The sequence below is a fragment of the Mustela nivalis genome (genome assembly GCF_964662115.1).
Source record: "Mustela nivalis genome assembly, chromosome: 2".
Classification (NCBI taxonomy): domain Eukaryota; kingdom Metazoa; phylum Chordata; class Mammalia; order Carnivora; family Mustelidae; genus Mustela; species Mustela nivalis.
Genome location: NC_139021.1, coordinates 186604087 through 186613072, shown reverse-complemented (window position 1 = coordinate 186613072; position 8986 = coordinate 186604087).

The window sequence follows — 8986 nt, the reverse complement described above, 5'->3', positions numbered from 1 at the left end:
CGACGGCACATGACAAAGGCCACGAGACGCCACGAAAGCCGCGCTCTGGGGAATACGGGTCTTAACAAGGGGAGAGCGTGCAAACTAGTCATTCAGTCTTCTGCCTTTAGAAGCTAGAAAAAGAAGAAGAAGGTGAGTGTGTAGCCAAATATTCGTTCTCCCTCAGAGGACGGCTTTTGGCAGGAACACGCGTGCCTCCCTCCGGTTCTGTCGGAGACGGTCTGTGCGACGAGCTTGTTTTCCTTGGGTCTCAGAGTCAGCCGAGACGCAGGTGTTCTTCTTGGGCGAGGAGGGCTGTTTGCAGTTGGGTTTTAATGTCTGATTTTGTTGTCATGATCCAACAATGTTCTTTGCACTGTTTCAACTTTGGGGACTATTGAAGGGTTTTTTTGGGAACTTCACTTGGGAAGTTTCCTTCTCTATGTCCAGCATAAGACACAGATCTCAGCCAGTTGTCTCCGGCGGAGACAGAATCTTACACCTGTCTTCTTGGCCCATTTTAGGTTTTTTTTTTTTTTTTTTGATGCTCTCTTAATTTGATTTTAACCTTGCTGACAGCAGGACTTTCCCTGTCTCTCCCTCCCGCCTGGTCCCATCTGTCCGACCTCTCGGGGCCGCTGGGGTGTTGGTGGGTCTGTAGCAGCAGGTGACTTGTGTTCCAGTTTGAGTCTTTTTCCATCAACAGGTGAGTTTCTGGTCCGTAGCGTTGATGATTCGGTCTTACTCTATTTGATGTATTTATATTTATTGGTTTCATTTACGTTTTATGTTTATTCATATTTTTGTATTTTTATGTGATGCTTTCTGTCTTTATTATCTTTAGCTTTTTCTTTCCCCAGATGATCTGTGACTCTAGTGCTGGGGTTCGTGTGGGTCTCGGTAGAGGCCCCGCACTCGTGGGAGGCTTCTCCCTGGCTGGCTTCTTGGGCGGCTGCACTGGCGTCCTGGGCGCCTCCTGCTTCCTCACCCCTGCCTTGACTTTTTTCCTGGCTTTTCCCCTTCAATACATTTTTTTTTGCAATAATACCTTTTAAGTCTCTGGGGTGAGGTTGAGCCTCGCTGACAGGGGTCCGGGGAGTGGTCGAAGTACAGGCCCGGCACCCTCGGAGCAAGCCCAGAACTGAGGGACCCCCGCCCAGTCATTGGGGAAGGACGCCGGTGCCCGCGGCTCTGGGACTGTGGCCATGGGGCCTGCTTGCCCTCCAGCTCGGTCCTGCCCTCCACGGCGCCGGTCAGGAGGGACCTATCTCTGAGCGGCTCTGTCATCCGATCCACCCCAGGCACGCCGGGGGGGGCTGCTCCCAGCTCCCCAGGACTTTCTGGAGTGTCTGAAATCCTCTCTCCCGGGCAAGGTTGTCGCAGCAGCAAGGCCCTCCTTCCTGGTCACCCTGCGAGACCCTACTGCGCAGCCAGCCTGGTTAGATGGGGATGGGCACCACACGGCGCCCGCGCCAAGGTCCACACCCTCCCCCTGCCTGAATGAGCTCTCCTTCCCGGCAGCTCTGCCTGGCATCACAGCCCATCCCTCTGCTCGGGAGTGGCCAACAGCCAGGCACAGAAGGCTCCCTGATGGCCCCTGCCCCGACCTCCAGATGCCCCGGGCCTCAGCCCCTACGTGCCCGCACTGCCAGGCCGGCCTGTCCTGTGGCCCCCTTTCCCTGAGAGAGCCAGGCCACCCGGCTGTCCGGCCGGACTCCAAGGCCCAGAGCACGGAGACGCGAACACATGAATAACTATTTGAGGTCTCCTAAAACAAGCAATGGCCAGAGGACACCACATGAGCTGCTCTAGGCCAGGCCTAGGGGCTCCTGAGCCTGGGGTGGGGTGAGCATCTGCCCAGCCAGCAGGGAGAGGTCAGAGCATCTGGGCCTCGCTCAGAAACCGCACCCCCCCCAACACGTGCAGGGTCTGCCTCTGCCCTGGGCGCAGGGGCTCTGCTCCTCTGCCTTGATCCCGGCGCACCTGTGTGAGGCCCAGTGCACAGCGAGGTGCCCAAATGTGGGCTCCAAACTGCTCAAGCGTCCGGGGCTCTGCTTTCCCCCAGGGGTCCCCAGTCTGAGTCCGTGAGCATGAGGGTTCCATCCTGCCTGGGTCTCCCAGAAGTTTCTTCCTGGACTTTTCTGCCTAAAGCGCTGGCTGTGACCCTGAGCTCTCTCTCCCTGAGGCACCGGGCGTGTGCTGAGCCCCCGATGCAGAAACACGCCAGCAGATCTCCGTGTTTGTGGACGTTTCAGACGGGCTGCCCCCTCCGCCAGGCCCTGCTGTGGACAGTGAGACAGAGTTCCCTTCTAGCAGGTTCTCCTTGCCTTGTGCTTGCACACAACGGAAACCCTTCTGGGCCTCTTTCTCGCCCTCAGACCGGGGCCTAAGGGAAAACCCATGCCCCCCGGGGGCACCACTGCCAGTGTCTTTGGAAGGCAAAGCCTGGGGTCCCAGGGGTTGGGGGAGGGACTGAGTCCCTCCCACAGGGGTGGGTCAGGCGAGGGACCTTCCTGTAAGTTCTGTACAAACAAGACAACACACCCAGAATGGAATCATTCACCCCGAGCCCCAGGTCACAACCCGAACCCAGAACCGGATCCGTAGAGCAGCGAGGCGGGAGCGGCCGGGTCCGCCCTGGGCGGGTCACCTGTCCCACAGGCCCCTGTGTCCGTCCCCTAAAGAAAAGTCGCCGGGCAGTGACCCACCCGCGTTGTGCTGCTGGGACGTCCTCGTCCCGCCCCTCCTGCCTGTAAGTCCTCGTGCAGCACCTCCGAGGGCCTCCTGTCTGCTGGCTGGGATGCCCGATTTTCTCTCTCTCTCTTTCTTTTAAGATTTTATTTACGTATCTGAGAGAGACCGAGCACAGCAGGGGCTGCAATGGAGGGAGAGGGAGAGGCAGGGAGCCCGATGCGGGGCTCGATCCCGGGACCCTGGGATCATGACCTGAGCCGAAGGCAGAGGCTTCACCCACGGAGCCACCCAGGCGCCCTCCGATTCCTGAATTACTGAACAAAGCTAGTAAGAGCCTTAAAATTTACTTGTTGAGTTTCATTTTTTAGCAGTTCGAGGAGAAGCTGCTGTTTTGGATCTTGCGTGGGTCCCTGCGCTCAGCCCCCGGGGTGTCTGGGGTGGGAGGGAGGTGTGCGGGCCGACCCGCACCAGAGAGACGCAGAGGTGTAGTCTCCCTCGGTCCTGCCGCCAGGAACAATGGGGGCACCCCATTGGGTGCGGGGGAGCCTGGGAGACTGGGGGTCACCGAGGTGGGCGGCGTGGGTGCCTGCCGGAGGCTCAGCAGCTCTGGGCTCACAGGCGGACCACGCATGTGGCTGAAAACTGGACAAAGTTCCGGTTCCCGGGAACAGCCGTGCAGACAAACTCAAGAGGAGCCATGGAGTATCGGGAGCGCGGCCCAGGCTTCCCGGCGGCGGCCCCGGGGCTCCTTCAGCCACTCAGATTCCATGTGCCACGTCACTACCCACAAGAGGGGACGGCAAACCCGGCCAGAGATCCGGGGCGGCCGGAAGGGGCCCGCGCTGCTGGCGGAACGGGAAACCGCGAGCCTGTGGGAAGCAGCCGGCGGTGTTGCCGAGCCCGCACCCGTCCCGCGCGCCGGCATCTGCCCCAGAGAAGCAAAGGCAAAGCTCCTGCCAACACACGGGACTGGCGGGAGCCGTGTTCGTCGCAGCCCCAGCAGGAGCGCGGGTGCACGAGGCCGGAGCACAGCTCCCGCCGGGGCGACACGGGCGTGGACTGCTCGCGGCTGGTGCTACACAGATGTCTCCACGGTGACATCACTGTGATCTCCTCACGGACATGTCCCCGCTCTAGCTCGCTTCGTGGTCAGGACACAGCAGATGAGACGCATCACACGTGTACAAACAACACGTGTGTGCGCAGGTGTTTGTTAAGAGTGAGTCTGCCAGTGAGCGCGTGATCCCCACCGGTCCTGGGATGGAGCCCTGCACCGGGCTCCCGGCTCGCGGGGAGTCTGCTTCTCCCCCTTCATGCTCTCTCTCTCTCTCTCTCCCAAATAAATAAATAAAATCTAAAACAAAACAAAACAAAACAAAACAAAACAGTGACTTGCGATTTTCTGCTGCACGGGGGTCTGAGCCCCTTACCCCGCACCGTTCGGGGCCAGCTACGCTACGCAGCGTATTTGGGAACAAGCTTCACGCACGGCCACGTGCACAGTCTGGACAGCCCGTGCTGCGTGAGAAGAGCCGGACGCCAGAGAACACTGGGTCAGATCTCACGCGGAGCCGGACGCCAGGCCAGCCGTGCTGAGGGAAGCGGGGGCAGATGCGGTCCACGGGCGGGGGCAGTGGCTGGGACAGTAGGGCCTCCACAGGGGGACTGAGTGACCCGCAAATGCACTTGTCAGAACTCTGAAAATGGGACGTTTAAGGCCAGTGCGTGTCACTGCAGGCGGATGGTGCCACAGTAAAGCGGGGACAGAGGGCTTGAGGCCTTAGTGTCAGACGAGCTTGGAGGCCAGCAAAGTGCCCTAATGAGACAGGGATGCGTGCTTCACAGTGACCAAGGGGGCAGCCCACCGTGAAGACGGGACGGCCATAAACACCTCTGCACCCAACTGTGCAGAATCGAGTTCACGGAGCCGGGGGCCTGGACGGGGACCTGCCCACGGACAAACAAAAGCCACGCCGTGGCCCCCTCAGCTGATGGTCGGCACAGCCCTGCAAACGTCCGTGGAGGCGGGGAGCCGAGTACACGTCTGTGCCCGGAGGAGCCTCAGGGAGCCCCCGGAGCACACGTGGCCAGGCTCCACGTGCCACGGGAAGCAAGAACACCGCCAGACCACAAACACCCCCATCTGAACACCTGACTTCTTTAGGAAACTGTTGCGCCAAAGAAGAAATGAGAGCTCTCGTTACAGAACATCCAGCAAATGACATGCAAAACCCCACCGTCCAGTAAAACAGCCAGAATTCGGAAGTCACAAGGGGACAGCACTGTGCCGGTTAACATCCGCCACGCAGACAGCACAGCTCCGGCCCGGACCCTCCGGACGGCTGTCCGTCCTGGGGACACGGAGGTCCCCCGGGGTCTCTGCCCTGACGCCAGGCCCCGGGAGCGCCCCGTCTCAGTCACCGCATCCCACCCCTGCCCGCGGGGGCTTCTCCCCAGACCCAACTGACTGCCGTGCTGCCCGTCTCCTTGCTAATGAGGGAAAGGGCACGGGGCCTCGTACTCCCTCCGTATTTGTGTAAGAAAACATGTTTCGACAATTTGAGAATTAAACCAGTGTTTGAAAAGTGGTTTTGTTTTTAGGTAATCGCTGCACTGAATATGGGACTCGAGTTCATGATCCTGAGATCAAGGGCTGCTCACTGCACGCACGGAAGCAGTCAGGCGCCCGAGAATCAAGCTTTTGCACTACGTACCCGACACGACGCGCCCGCGGTGCTCGGACAACACGCCACACCCCTGCTTAGTTCATTAACTAACGAGAAAAGGGGAAAGTGATGGAAGTAGGCATCCGACTCAAGAAGAACTAGAACACTCGGCCGAGTTCAGGGACAGAGCGGAGGGTAAGAATGAAAGAAAAAATAGTAAAAAACAAATTCTAGGATCAATAAATATACCTGAAAGCTCATTCTTTTTTTAAAGGAAAATAATAAAGTAGAACCCAGCTAGCCTGACCAAGAAGACAAGAAAGAGACACAAAATAAAGAAACAGTAGGAAAAGAGCCCAAGATACAGAGGGGTTGAGAGGCACATGTTCGCGTCTGTGCGTTCTCAGGTCTGGGTGACACGGGCGCGGTTTCAGACATATACCCATGGGGCTGGGAGGAACCAGTGACTGTCCCACAGCCACACGCACGCCTACGCACTCCCGCACACACCCACAGCCACACCCACGCAGGCACAAACTCCTGCTCAAAAAAAAGAAGAGAACGTGCCCAGTTTCCCAAGCGCCGGCGAGCTCGAAGGGACAGCTGCCGTGTCACAGAAGCAGTCCGCGAGCGCAGAGGGACGGGCTTCTGAAGTCTGGACGGACACCCTGGACCCGCTTCCTGTGGCAGCGCAGAGGCGGGGATTCTGAGGAACTGGTTAACGGCACCAGACCCGTCCCCCGGGCCCCAGGAGGCAGCAGCCCAGCATCCCCAGCTCGCGGACGGCTGGCTTTGGGCTGAGACCAGGCACCTCTGCCGTGGGAGCCGCCGTTAGAGCAGCCCGAGAGGACGCGGGCCGCGGGCCCCCGTGTGGAGGAGGGTGACCAAAGTGCTGATTTGAGGGTCACCCAGCTGTGTGTCAAGGACCTCCTGTTGCAGGCGGATGCAGACGCCATCAGGAGGCCAGTCCAGGAGGCCCGAGGCCTGTCAGGGGAAGGGCGGCCCAAGCTGAAACCCTCCCGTGAGCGCGGTGTGTCCCTACACGGGCAGTGCCGTGCCCTCAGAGGGGTGCGTCGGGGCCGCCGTGGCCTGTCCTCAAGGTGTCCAGGGTCAGAGCACCGGCGAGGAGGAGCAGCAGCCAGGGAAACGCACAGCGCCCCACGAGTTGCACACTCAGTGGAAAAGAGCAGGTTGGGCCTGACCGGAACTGTCCTCACTAATGAGACGCCTTCTAGCAGAGAGAGTCGGCGTCCCTGTCTTCAGGGTTAAGGCTACTGTGTGACTAGAGGCGAGAGTTTAATGTTTAATGCTCTAGGATTTGGAAAATCTCTTACTATGTGACGTTGGGAGATACTTCCTTGGGGGGAATAAATGTAACCGCTGTGCGCACGGTGCCAAGCGCCCCTCTGAATAAACCCACATCCGAGGGCGCTCTGGGAGCACACAGCGGCCGACCGAATGGCCTGAGCCTTCCACCCCCAAGACGGTGCGTGACTCCAGAGCCCGAGTGAGACGGAGTTGTGGGTTTCAGAATCACGTCTGGGCAGAAGCTATTTTATCAGATATGCAAACACACACACATGTGCCACACACCACCCTGTATGCACATGGGTACACGTGTGTATGTCCTTTGTCATGCTTCAAATTTTAAATCTTATCTAAGAAAACGTACACCCGACACCGGCCAGAAATCCACCCCGGGGTCTGCCTGCGTCTTAATCTTGAAAATGCAAAATGAAACCCTGGTGAGGACATCAGCTGGGAGTGTCCCAGGGAAAAAGGAGCAGCTTAGGTTTAACAAGAGAAATGTCTCTTTCTTTTTCATGTAAGGCCATCCAGGACCGAGCAGCTGCCCCACAGCCGGGAGACACAGGCTTCTTCGTCCATGTGTGGAGGTCATCACCTCACAGCACAAAATAGCTGCGCAAGCTCCAGCCTTCAATGGCCGTATTTCCACCAGCAAGCAAAAGGAGGACCCACCAAGGGGTTGCTCTCCCTGTGAGAATCCTCCCCTAAAATTGCTTTAAAGGGACCAGAACTTGGTCACTTGACCACACTGGCTACAAGGGAGGTGGGAAGTGAGGTAGCCTTCTGCTTGCCAAAAATCGGAGCCTGTTCCTGGGGCAGAAGAAGCGGAGAAGGCGTAAAGAGAGACAAACAGAACGTGGAGCAGCACGGACTTCTGCACCGTCTGGGAGGCGACTCAGCGGGGAAAGCTGACCCTTGAACAGCGCTCAACATTCTCTTCTCTGGCTGCCTTCCTGGGCTCATCCCGCAGCGCCCGGCTCCTCCGGGTGCCAGCGGCTCACAGCTACCCCGTCCTGCTGCCCCAGGCCGGTGCTCCTCCCCACCCAGCTGGGTCTCAGCTCAGTCCCACTGGCCCTGGGACCAGACGCCTGCACGACCGCCCGTGGTATTCTGCAGGCTCTCCGCTGCGAACGGCGACTGCAGGGAGTCCAACCACGTGCCTGATGCTCCAGGAAAGAAAGGGCCCTGCCTGCCCCCTCTCCCCTCGGAGCCACACCCTGGTCTCCCCAGCCTTTGGTTCCCTCTGCCTGGCCCAGAACCGGGTGGACACGGACCCACAGAGAGGGTTCCTGCATGCCCGGTGCTGCTGCCCTCCCTCGTGCACGTGCCTGCACGTGGCTGGTCGGTGCCCCGGCTCGGTCCTCCTGCCCGCAGGGAGGCAGCCCATCGCGTGCCCACAGCACACCGGGCTCCCTGCTGGCTACGTGTGCTGTTTCCACTTCAGGGCTAACAGGAACCGAGCTGCAGTGGACATCCTGGAGCACGGCTCTCTGCGGACACGTCATCTAACTTGGGTAAACCCCTAAAAGTAGATTGTGGGGCTTCATTAAAAACCTTCTGTTTCTCAGCACCATGTTTCATTCCCACTGGCCGTGGGAGAGGGTCCCGTGGGTGTATCTCACCGATACTCATCATGTCAGTCTCTTCCGTTTCAGCAGTCCGCGTGGGTCCACAGCAGGATCTCGCTGCGAGTTAGATCTGTGTTTCCTGCTGACTCTTCCGCTGTCCAGTGCCTGTCCGCATCTTCTGCCCAGTTTTTGGTGTGTTGTCTTTCCTTAGATTTACTGGCTTTTAAAACTACGCCCTGGGTGCAGTTTGCACGTCAGATTTATTTGTCACGAATATTTTCTCCCATTCTGTTCATTTTCTTACAGTCTTTCGAAGAGCAGGGGTTTTATTTTTGATGAGGACAGCTCTGTTCTTTTCCTTGATGGCTTCAGTCTTCGTGCCCTAGCTAGGACGCTTCCGTCTGCTCCAAGATGGTGCGCTATTTGCTTTCTGTCCCCCACACACGGCCTGTGACCCGGCTCTGACGAGGGCTGCCTGGCGGGGCAGGGGGCTGCGTGTCCAGGTGCCTACCCACCTCCAAGGTGTTCTGGCACCATGGTGAGAAAAGACCGTCCTGTTCCCTGCATCAGCATGTCGGCCAGATCAGCGGACCCCGCACACGGGATCTGGTTCTGAGCTCGGTCTGCTCCGCTGGTCTCCACTGTCTTCTGTACTGGGACGGCCTTACTGTCACTCTGGAAATGATGGAGTGTGAGTCCTCCAACGCTGCTGCCCCCTCACAGGGGGGACACTTGGCCACTCCAGGTCCTCTGTGTTTCCGTGGATGGGTT